Genomic DNA, 12,631 nt, shown 5'->3' on the forward strand with positions numbered 1-12,631 from the left:
TGCAAAAAACGGCAAGGTCTTTAAGGTCAAAATAGCCTGGGTCATGAAGGGGTTAAACAATAAAACTGTACTGTTTATTATTAGCACAGATTGATCCTACATACATTAAAATCATCACTATCATTACCATTATCACTAAATATACATGCAGCTCACATCCACTACAATCAAACTTGGTGTCACATGTATAATGATCATACTAATTAAAATGTCCTTCAGAAGCTTGTCACATCAACTGATCACTGCAGACCTGACTTCTGAACCGTACCCTAATTTGCTGTTATCATTACCAATGGAAAATGTGTATTGATATGCAATGCAAATGAAATATTACATGCAATGTCAATATCAATATTTTACATGTATTGGTCAAATCCAGTTTTTCTATTTATTGACCTATTGGGCTGGCTGATAAAGGGAGGGCTTGAGTGTAATACTTTTCTCTGATGTACAAATTCACAAATCAGACATATTTTGAGAGAGAGAGCAGATGATTTAGAATATTTCTGCAATATATGCAACTAAAGAGGTTGTCCACTACTTTTACATTGATCACCTATCCTTAGGCGGCAGCGGCAGCCACCGGCCGGAAGTGCTCACTTGCCGAGCTGCTCCGTCTACTCGTAGTGGCTAGGGTTTGATACTATACATCCGCTTCCTATTGCTATGAATGAGAGGTGGATGTACGGTACCAAGCTACCAGAAGATGGAGCAACTTGGAAAGTGAGTATTTCCGGTCGTCAGCAGCCATCACAGAAAACAGATGATCAGCAGGGGTGTTGCGTCAATCAGACATTGATGACCTATCATAAGGATAGGGTATCAATGTAAAAGTAGTGGACAACTTCTTTAATGTAAAAAAAAAAACCTCATTTAACTTACCCTAAAATATGTTTATGGAGGTTCAAAGGAGAAAACTATTCTTTTTTGTTTTGTGATACATGTGTATGGTCTTCTTCTGCACTACATTCTTCAAAATTGCCTCTGAGGTTCATGCTTTTAGACTGTTTTGTGTAATTTTAGCTCAAAAAGTCATATTTTCCATTAAAATGTATCAAAATGTTTGCAAACATTACAGACATACATAAACAATAATATTAATACACATATAAAATAGGCCTTAAAACGGTGCATTCCTTATTAAAAGAAGAATATATCGCAAATGAGAAACAGGTAAAAAAACTAAAAAAAAAACAAAAATATGCGCAAATGTGAAAAGAAATCAGGCCCTATAATTTTATGTAATACTATTATGGTATTTAACATATTTTCTATAAGTACACATCGTAATTAAGTCAATAATTACCTAACACACTGCAAGTACAACTGACAATACTGAATTTCCACATACTAACATAGTAGGCACTGATGAAAATGACTTCAAGAAAGTTATTCTTCTTACCTAGAACAACTAATATACTGTAAACCAGTGATAAGCAAGACAAGTAGGACGAAAGAGTACCATGGGGAAAGAGGTTAATAAAGAATGTATGATTTCAGGGTCTCTCTGGACACATATTGTGAGATGAGAAATAAAAATGCAGTAAAAACAGCAAAACTGCAATAATTATTTGCAGGGACAACATGTATTATGAAGGTGACCTTATTCAGGCTGAAACACTGAGGATTTGAAGATCTATAAAAAATTTGAAGAAGGAAAAAGTATGTGGCTTAGATATACCATTACTTTGTCCTTCATGTAAAATACATTACACCTTAGGAAGTCCATTTTAATAACAGCAAAACATCATGTCCTTCTAAATGCAGTGAACATCAGAGAAAGCCTTCCGTATACTATTTTCAGTGGCATTTTTTACACTACTACAATTTATGTTTTGATCAGTAGTTCCTGTACAAGGCCAGGTAATCCTAAAGGAGCTCAGTTATGATCTCTGCAACATATGTCTAATTTTACCCAGATGAAATGTTTCATTCTAAAAATGATCTTTCCTTAGAAGAATAGGAAATTGGGAGTAATTCTCTGACATACAGGTGAGTCAGCAACTGAGCTAGTAAAACTGTGCTTATATATATCATGTAGAAGTACAAATCTCTAAATCCAATGTAACATGAGGCGGTTAGAAACTAAGAACAGAGAACAATGAAAATGTACAGTATGTCTAATAATAATCTAATAATAATAATAATAATTTCTTCTTTCTAAAAAGGATAATTAAAGGCATTCCATACACTTTCCAAAATCAATTCACATGTCCTAGAGATTTCAGATGTTTTTATCAGCAGAAGCAACCAGCTAAGCGCTGCTCTCTTCTCAGACTTAAGTCTATAGAGCAGCGCTCAACTTGAATTCTTCTGCCAAGTCACTTTTGAGATCAGTGGGGACTTCAATGCCTGAAACTCAAAACTGAAATTCCTCTTTGACTTGTGTAACATTTTCTACAAGTGATGTTAAGATAAAAAAAAGACAATGTGGAGTCATGCATGACTACCACTTTAGTCAACCCATAACCACAATTTTAGTACCTCATCATATTAAACATACATTTGTATATTCTAACACCTGTTACCATCTTGTTTTCAAGAACAAACAATTAAAGTTTACGTCAGCATGCAATCCATCTAGTCATATCACACTGTAGTAAAAAAAACTACCTACATCAGTATAAGGAAGAATATATAAGGGGCCCAAAATGCACCAAAAACGTAAAAAATAACTACAGTTGTGTAAAAGTGTTTGCCTCCTTCCTGATTTCTTATTCTTTTGCATGTATGTCACACTTAAAATGTTTAAATGTTACAGACCACCAAACAATTTTAACTATTAGACAAATAACACAAGTAAATGCAAAATGCAGTTTTTAAATGAAGGTCTTTATTATTAAAGGAAAAAACATCCAAACCTACAGAGCCCTATGTGAAAAAGTGATTATCCTCCCTTAAAACATAAATTAACTGTGGCTTATCACATCTTTGGTAAGCTAACGTCAAATTTCCTAGCCACAGGCCTGATTACTGCCACAGCTGTTCTCAATCAAACAATCACTTAAATAGAACCTGCCTGGCAAAGTGAAGTAGATCAAAAAGAGCCTAAAAAAGCTAGATATCATGTCAAGATCCAAAGAAATTCTTGAACATAATGAGAAATAAAGTAATTGAGATTTGTCAGTCTGGAGAAGGTTATAAAGCCATTTGTCAAGTTTTCGGACCCCAGCAAACCACAATGAGAACCATTATCCACAAATGGTAAAAATATTGAACAATGGCCAATCTTCTGACGCAATCAAAATTAGCCCAATAGCACAAGAGGTGACAAAAGACCCCACAACAACATCCAAAGAACTGCAGGCCTCACTTAAGGTCAGTGTTCTTCACTCCCCCCATAAAAAAAGAGACTGGGAAAAATGGTCTGATTAGCAGATGGAAATGACTGCTGAGCAATAAGGACATATAGGCTTGTCTCAGCTTTGCCAGAAAACATCTTGACTTTTGGGAGATTTCTCTGTGGGCTGATGAGACAAAAGTTGAATTTTTGGAAGGTGTATCTCCCACTACATCTGGCGTAGAATAAACACAGCACTTCTGGGAAGGAGTATCGTACCAACAGTAATATAGTAATATATGGTGATGGTAATGTGATGGTCTAGGTCTGTTTTGCTGCTTCAGGACCTGTAAGACTTGCTGAAGTAAATGGAACCATGAATTCTGCTGTCTACAAAAAAATTCCGAAGGAGAATATCAGGCCATCTGATGAAGCACTCTTGGGTAATGCAGCAGGACAATGATCAAAAACACACTAGCATGTCCACTTCAGAATGGCTTAATAAAAACAAAATTAAGACTTTTTAGTGGTTTAGTCAAAGTCCTGACTGTACTATAATTAAGATGTCCCTGAATTGCAACAAAGATGAGTGGGCAAAATTCCTCCACAGTGTTGTAAAAGACTCATTGCTAGTTATCACAAACATTTAATTACAATTATTTCTGCTAAGGGTGGCCCAACCAGTTATTAGGTTTAAAGGGTGATCACATTTTGACACAGAACCCTGTAGGTTTGGATTTAATTTTCCCTTAATAATACAGACCTTATGTTAGGGCTAGCGGAACGCACCAAATAATTAGGAAGATGGTATATGGTACGTTTGGAGCCTGGGGTCCACCATGCAGAGATGGAACCTGCTGCTGAGTAATGATGGACTATATGGGGATGCAATATGGATACACACATAGGTTAGCTTCAACCGGTATGAAGGAAGTGAACCCTGTTGCGTCACAGGGCGCAGTACTGCACAAAGAGCGCAAGCAAGGAGTCACATGACTCTATCCATAGACTCAGGGAAAGAGTTCCTCTAGACCTCTTGTGCTCGACCCTGCTACTGGGGTGTCAGAGTTAAACAAAAATAAAGTAAACGCACAAGAGTGCGTGCAGTGCCACTCTGGCGGACGCCACTAACCACCCAGACTTGGGTCAGGAAAGAGCTCTATTAGCGCACGGCGCTGCACTGGTGGTCACTGCAATCAGATGCTGTATCATGTGTTAGGTGCAGGTAGCACTGTTGGGCACTAGATAGCAAGCATCCACCATTCGAGAGCAGTCAACAACACTAGGAAGGGGGATGATTAAAGAGCGACAGTCACACGTCTACACACACTTTTTCAAGTATACACTAGTGCATGGCTGAGCGGCCATGCGAACCTTTTATAGCAGCAGTGCTACGGGACCTTCCAGATGGTCCAATAGAAGCTGCAACAGGACCTGAGAATGTGACCCCCGACCTCCAATGGGAGGTCGTCCCATGGGCATACTCAGTATGGGAAAAGCAGAACTTCGTCCCAGAAAGACCTGCTCAATTCTGATCAGTGTTAGCTACAAAGGCAGAGCCTGGAAGGGCAGCAGTAACCAGTCGCACAGCATCAGCTTGAGCCAGACGCTGGGACCAATGTCTCCGCTGAGCAAGCTCCACTGCTGCTGGAGAAGAATGGGAGACCGCAGTGGAGATGGTTCGAGATTACCCCTGTACAGAGGTGGGAACTCGACACCTAACACCTTAATTTAAAAACTGCATTTTGTCTTTACTCGTGTTTAGTGTTGAGCGATACCGTCCGATATTTGAAAGTATCGGTATCGGATGGTATCGGCCGATATCCGAAAAATATCGGATATCGCCGATACCGATATCCGATACCAATACAAGTCAATGGGACACAAATATCGGAAGGTATCCTGTAATGGATCCCAGGGTCTGAAGGAGAGGAAACTTTCCTTCAGGCCCTGGGATCCATATTTAAGTGTAAAATAGGAATAAGTGCGTTAATGACATTCGATGACGTCGCGGCTTGTGATTGGTCGCGTGAGCGGTCACATGACCACTCAGTGACCAATCACAAGCCGCGACGTCATCGAAGGCCCTTTACGCGCTCATTCTTTGGAACAAAAGCAAGGCGGTTGCAGAGGTGACGACCAGGGTGCGTCAGAGGGTAAGTATATCAATATTTTTTATTTTTATGCTTTATTTTACACATTAATCTTAATCCCGATACCGATTCCCGATATCACAAAAATATCGGAACTCGGTATCGGAATTCCGATACCGCAAATATCGGCCGATACCCGATACTTGCGGTATCGGAATGCTCAACACTACTCGTGTTATCTTTGTCTAATATTAAAATTTGTTTGGTAACTTGAAACATTTAAGTGAGACAAACATGCAATAGAATAGGAAATCAGGGAGGAGGCAAAGACTTTTTCACACAACTGTATATAGAAATATGCAAGGTTCAAAATGAATAAAAAAATATATACTTTACTGGATAACAAAATATTTAAAAGCATAGAAATAGACATACAAAGGTCAGACATATAAAATACTAAAGCTAATTAAGTGATAATAAAAAAAAAACTGCAAATCCATACTGAATTACAAGTGGTTCTCACTAAATTAGAATATCAACAAAAAGTTATGAATCTTCCTCAAATTTTAGAATGGCAATTTCTTAACAATCCTTTCAAGGCAGTGGTTTTCCCAGTTGCTTGCTCACCCTTCTCCACCACACTTTTTCCTTCCACTCAACTTTCCATTAATATGCTTGGATACAGCACTCTGCGAACAGCCAGATTATTTAGCAATGACCTTTTTTGGCTTACCCCCCTTGCGGAGTGTGTTAATGACTGCCTTCTGGACATCTGTCAAGTCAGCAGTCTTCCCCATGATTGTGGAAGACTAAGGGAACTTTTTACATGCTTTGGAAGCCTTTGCACATTTTTTTTGTTAATTATTCTAATTTACTGAGATAATAACTTTTTTGCATTGGCTGTAAGCCATAATCACTTGGGATAAAATAGAGTTCTAGTGAAATGGTCGTGATTTTCCTCTCCACGTCAAACCCTGAATTGAAGTAATTATGAAAAAGTTGCTGTGTGCCCTAGTTTGACCCGATATTCAGATCACACTTGGCCATGCAAGCTAAGGAGTCCATGGAAAGTATCAGATTGCACTAGAATGAATTCTAAGTGCAACCCGGTAACCATGGACTGACTGAATGGAGAAAATGGAGACGTTTTTTCTCCACCAAATCTTCATCTGAGAGAATCAGATCACACTATGCTGACACTCTGATCAGAGTTTAAGAAGAGTGTGATTTGCATAATCAATCCGATTTTCTCTGATGAGAGAATACACGGTTGTCTGCACCTATTTTAAAGCTGTCGTATAAGGTTGGACCTTCTCAACAAAATGTTGAGAAGTTGGGTTACAGGAAATATTTGGACACAGAGTATGCAATGTTCATAGATTGCACACTGTACATGTAACAGCAGGCACTATAAGCTCCATGCAACTGTCACATGAGTACCAATACCAAGGATATGACTAGAACTGACAATACCCTGTAACAGTATCTTGAAGAGCCTTATGGGAATTGCTGACAGTGACAGTAATGAATACAAATAGACAAACAAGAAAGAAAAGCTAATACATGATTGAATTATAGTATTTAGGGCAAACCACAGATAGAAGAAAGAATCTAAAACAGGCAAACATGATAATTGACACAAATGACAATCAGGGCTTATAAATAGGAAAATCACTAGACTGCTGGAAAATAGACTGTTTTGTCACATAGTTGGTTATTATTCTTCGCAAAATAAAATGTAGATTTGTGATATTTATATAAAAATTACATGTCCCTGTGTATTTGCAGTGAATTTAAAACAGGATGGTAAAAACCAGCGTTTAAATAATATCACTTACAAATTGTACAAAAAAATTAACACTTTAGGTTGCGTTCAAATGAGAAGATAAATAATTATTATTGTTTCATAAAAAACAGAGATATTTTATCTGTTTTGCCATCGGTATGCCATAAGTATATCATCCGCATGTACGTTTCTTACATCTGTATGACATCCAGTTGGCTTTGTATTATATATCAAGGATTTTAAATACAATATTAACCGCTTTACCCCAAAGGAGGTTTGCATGTTAATGACCAGGACAATTTTTACAATTTGGACTACTGTCCCTTTATGAGGTAAATGGAACGCTTCAATGGATCCTGGTGATTCTGTGACTGTTTTCTCTTGACATATTGTACTTCATGATAGTGGTAAAATTTCTTTTCTTTCATATGACTTGCTGTTTTTTATATGACTTGCTATTTTTTGTGAAACAAATGTAAATTTGGTGGAAATTTTGAAAATTTTGCAATTTTCCAACTTTGAATTTTCACACCCTTAAATCAGAGATATGTCACACAAATTACTTTATAAGTAACATTTCCACATATCCAATTTTTTTATTTTCCCAAGTGTAACAAGACAAATTACACAACATTTGGGGTCCAATTTCTCCTGAGTATGCGGATACCACCTTTTGTGGGGGTAAACCACTCTTTGGGCACATGACAGAGTTCAGAAGGGAAGGAACGCCGTTTGACTTTTTCAATGCAAAATTGGTTGGAATTGAGGTCAGATGTCATGTCGTGTTTGTAGAGCCCCTGATGTGCCTAAACAGTGGAAATCTGCCATAAGTGATACCATTTTGGAATCTAGATTCCCCAAGGAACTTATCTAGATGTGTGGTGAGCACTTTGAACCCCCAAGTGCTTCAGAAAAGTTTATTAGTATTGAAAGATAGGAGACAAAAAAAGCGCAAATAGGGTCTTATCCCCAGGATTGTTTCTGATCAATTGTGAGAGAACTGCTCACCTGGTAGTACACAGTACAAGCGTGTAGTTTGTCAGCTGCTGCAGATCCACAGGTCGGCGCTGCGACCTCTCAGAACCGTTATAATAGATGAAATGTGGATTACATCCGCGCTGCTGCGACAAATAATAGATCCAGATATACTTGTAAGATGTTCGGGTGGTTTATTCAACGCATTTCGAAGCTCATGGCTTCTTTTTCAGGAAGTTTCTACACAGAGATAACCCCCAAGTGCTTCAGAAAAGTTTATAACATAGAGCCGTGAAACTAAAAAAAAAATTTCCACAAAAATGATATTTTTGCCCCCAATTTTTTTATTTTCCCAATGGTAACAGGACAAATTGGACCCTAGAAGTTGTTGAGCAATTCATCCTGAGTACACTGATAACCCATATGTGGGGGTAAACCAATGTTTAGGTGCCTGGTAGAGCTTTGAACGGAAGGAGCGCCGTTTGACTTTTTCAATGCAAAATTGGATGGAATTGAGATCGCAAGCCATGTCGTGTTTGGATAGCTCCTGATGTGCCTAGTCAGTGGAAACCCCCTAAATGTGACTGCATTTTGGAAGCTAGACCCACAAAGGAACTTATCTTGATGTGTGGTGATCACTTTGAACCCCAAGTGCTTCACAGAAGATTATAACGTAGAGCTGTGAAAATATAAAAATCATATTTTTTCAACAAAAATGATATTTTCGCCCCCAAATTTTTATTTCCCCAAGGGTGACAGGACAAATTGGACCCCAAAAGTTGTTGTGCAATTTGTCCTGAGTACGCTGATAACTCATATGTGGGGGCAAACCACTGTTTGGGCACATGGCAGAGCTCGGAAGGGAAAGAGCGCTGTTTGACTTTTTCAACGCAAAATTGACTGGAATTGAGATCAGATGCCATGTCGCGTTTGGAGAGCCCCTGATGTGCCTAAACAGTGAAAAAAAACAAAAGTGACCCCATTTTGGAAACTAGACCTCCCAAGGAACTTATCTAGATGTGTGGTGAACACTTTGAACAGCCTAGTGCTTCACAGAAGTTTATAACGTAAAGCCGTGAAAATAATAAAATCACATTTTCCTCAAAAAAAGTTTATTTTAGCCCCAGATTTTTCATTTTCATAAGAGTACCAAGAGAAATTGCACCATAAAGTTTGTTGTGCAATTTCTCTTGAGTACACTGACACCGGATATGTAGGGGAATACTAATTTTGAGGCACAGTGCAAAGCTCAGAAGGGAAGAGGCGCCATATTGGAGTTCAGATTTTGCAGGAATGGTTTGAGGGTGCCATGTAACACTGGCAGAGCCCCTGAGGTGCCAGAACAACAGAAAACCCCTATATGTGAACTCATTTTACAAACTACACTCCCCAATGAATTCATCTAGTGGTCCAGTGATCATATTGACACCACATGTGCCTGACAGAATTTTATACCACTGAGGACTCTAAATTCTAAATATTTTTGGCGGGTGAGGATCCATTTTGCTTTTCCAGAGCCTTTGTGCTACTAGTAACATGGAAGCCCCCTATATTTCTGTTAACAGATGGTGGACCTGAGCGAAATCTTGATTTTTTTATGGATTGAGTTGAAGCTTTTATTGAGAACATTTTACGTAATGTTTGGGATCCCATTTATCTAGCTCTCTATGCTGAGCACTTACTTTGAGGTTTCCATCTAAATGTCCAAGTGACATGATTCAGATGAAACCCCTGTGGGATCCATTCACTTTAGTGTGTCAGCAGAGTTACTCTGGACTCTGTCTGGCCTCTGTTCAACGGTGTCCTTGTTTTCAGAAGTGCACAAAACTGTGGTTGACGACACTTTTATGCAATCCTGAAAAGATGGACACCGCCAGATCACAGGTCAGTTGGCATCCACAGTGCCTCCAAATGCCTTACTAAAGGGAATCTTCTGCCAGGGGTTCGGTCTGAATCTTGTATTTCAGAGATGTACACTGAAACGCCGGTGCAAGCGTACAGTGCAGCATAAATGTGCAGCCTGTGATCTTTGGGAGGCAGAATGAAAAAATCTACAGAATGTGATGAATTGGTTTTATTTATTTTGTATGCTGTTCCTCATGCGGTATAAGTGATTAGGTGACTTTATTCTTCGGGTCGGTGTGATTACAGCGATACCAGATTTAAGCCACTTTCACACGTCCATGTCTCCGGTATGTGTGGTGAGTTTTCACACGTACCGAAGACATGTACAAACGTAGACCCATTCAAGTGAACGGGTCTGTGCACATGTGTGTTTAAACAGACCGTGTGTTTGTGGCCAAAAAATCTGACATGTCCGTTTTCTAATGTCACCACGGGATGCAGAACGTCCCACACATGTGCACACGGATAACACACATGGATGTCATCCGGGTTACATGCATCGGCACCAGGGAAGAAGCATTACACTAAGCTCTGGTCACAGGCGCTGAACATGGCTCTAATCATTCTCTCCTGCTCTGCCAGCGATCAGCACAAAGACCATGACCATAGACTTCACCAGAGATTAACACCACACCAGGAATTTAATCATAAAATAAATTTTTATTACAAAATTCAAGTGACAACATTACATCAAATATAAAATCAATTATCAGTACGCACCACAGGACATCAAGATATAATATAATAGCAGCAAAACCCAAAAACATATAGATCCCTACTCAAAAAATATTTATATGTACAAAATTATGTATTGTATATCATGTGCAGTATATGGACTGTTAAAGTGCAGAATTTAATAATATGAATCTGTACAACTAAAATCTATGTAAAAAATATATATGTAAAAAATAAATAAACTACATACTTGACTATGGTGTTTGTATGCTACAGAGATTAATCATATGTGAATTGTCTATATGTACAAAAAAATGTATATAGAAGAGTAATATATATACGTGCAAAAATAAATATAATAAATATTTATATAAAAATATAATGTGAAAAAACGGGAGAAAAATATAAAATGAATAAAAATATCAATATAGTATATATGAAAAGATTTTATGAAACAAATGTGATGTGCCAAAGAGACAATAAATATATCTATACTCTGCTTATGCTCTGTATGCACCAATAGGTGCCTATATGCTGTAAACATAAAAGAAAGTGCCACATGCCAAATAAAACAATAACTAGCTGCTTATTATCACACAAAGTGCTTGCGCGCTCAAATGAGCCCAAAAGATCAAACAAAAGTGCTAAGTGCTGTGCTTATAAATATATATGTGCCAAAGAAATTGCTGTGCATATAGCACCATATATTTGTGTTTGTATGGCAACTGTACTGCAAGATATACAAGTAAATACTGAGGGGATCAAAAAATATTTATATCATTTTTTCATACCTTGGGTAGCTTAGTCCTGTGGGAACGCACCCCACAGGACTAAGCTACCCAAGGTATGAAAAAATGATATAAAATGATATAAATATTTTTTGATCCCCTCAGTATTTACTTGTATATCTTGCAGTACAGTTGCCATACAAACACAAATATATGGTGCTATATGCACAGCAATTTCTTTGGCACATATATATTTATAAGCACAGCACTTAGCACTTTTGTTTGATCTTTTGGGCTCATTTGAGCGCGCAAGCACTTTGTGTGATAATAAGCAGCTGGTTATTGTTTTATTTGGCATGTGGCACTTTCTTTTATGTTTACAGCATATAGGCACCTATTGGTGCATACAGAGCATAAGCAGAGTATAGATATATTTATTGTCTCTTTGGCACATCACATTTGTTTCATAAAATCTTTTCATATATAGTATATTGATATTTTTATTCATTTTATATTTTTCTCACGTTTTTTCACATTATATTTTTATATAAATATTTATTATTTTTATTTTTGCACGTATATATATTACTCTTCTATATACATTTTTTTGTACATATAGACAATTCACATATGATTAATCTCTGTAGCATACAAACACCATAGTCAAGTATGTAGTTTATTTTTTACATATATATTTTTTACATAGATTTTAGTTGTACAGATTCATATTATTTAATTCTGCACTTTAACAGTCCATATACTGCACATGATATACAATACATAATTTTGTACATATAAATATTTTTTGAGTAGGGATCTATATGTTTTTGGGTTTTGCTGCTATTATATTATATCTTGATGTCCTGTGGTGCGTACTGATAATTGATTTTATATTTGATGTAATGTTGTCACTTGAATTTTGTAATAAAAATTTATTTTATGATTAAATTCCTGGTGTGGTGTTAATCTCTGGTGAAGTCTATGGTCATGGTGTTTGGGCTGTCTTAGTCCTTATGGTGGTGGTAATCACACACCTTTTCACAGAGTACCTGAAATCACTATAAAATTGTGGTATATGTAGTATGGATATATAATCTTTGATATTCTGCGGTACCTCTGTGTTTTAATAATAGCGATCAGCACAAGCAGGGGAGAATTATGAGAGTTATATTTAAGTAATAAAATAGAC

The 12,631-nt window shown here is 37.4% G+C and overlaps 1 protein-coding gene across 1 annotated transcript in view; it reads right to left on the minus strand.

Moving 5' to 3' along the window:
• COL19A1 (collagen type XIX alpha 1 chain) overlaps nucleotides 1–12,631 on the minus strand; it is a 1,728,692-nt gene that overhangs the window by 1,667,234 nt on the left and 48,827 nt on the right. The window lies entirely within an intron of this gene.

Source organism: Ranitomeya imitator, chromosome 5, assembly GCF_032444005.1.
Source record: "Ranitomeya imitator isolate aRanImi1 chromosome 5, aRanImi1.pri, whole genome shotgun sequence".
Lineage (NCBI taxonomy): Eukaryota > Metazoa > Chordata > Amphibia > Anura > Dendrobatidae > Ranitomeya > Ranitomeya imitator.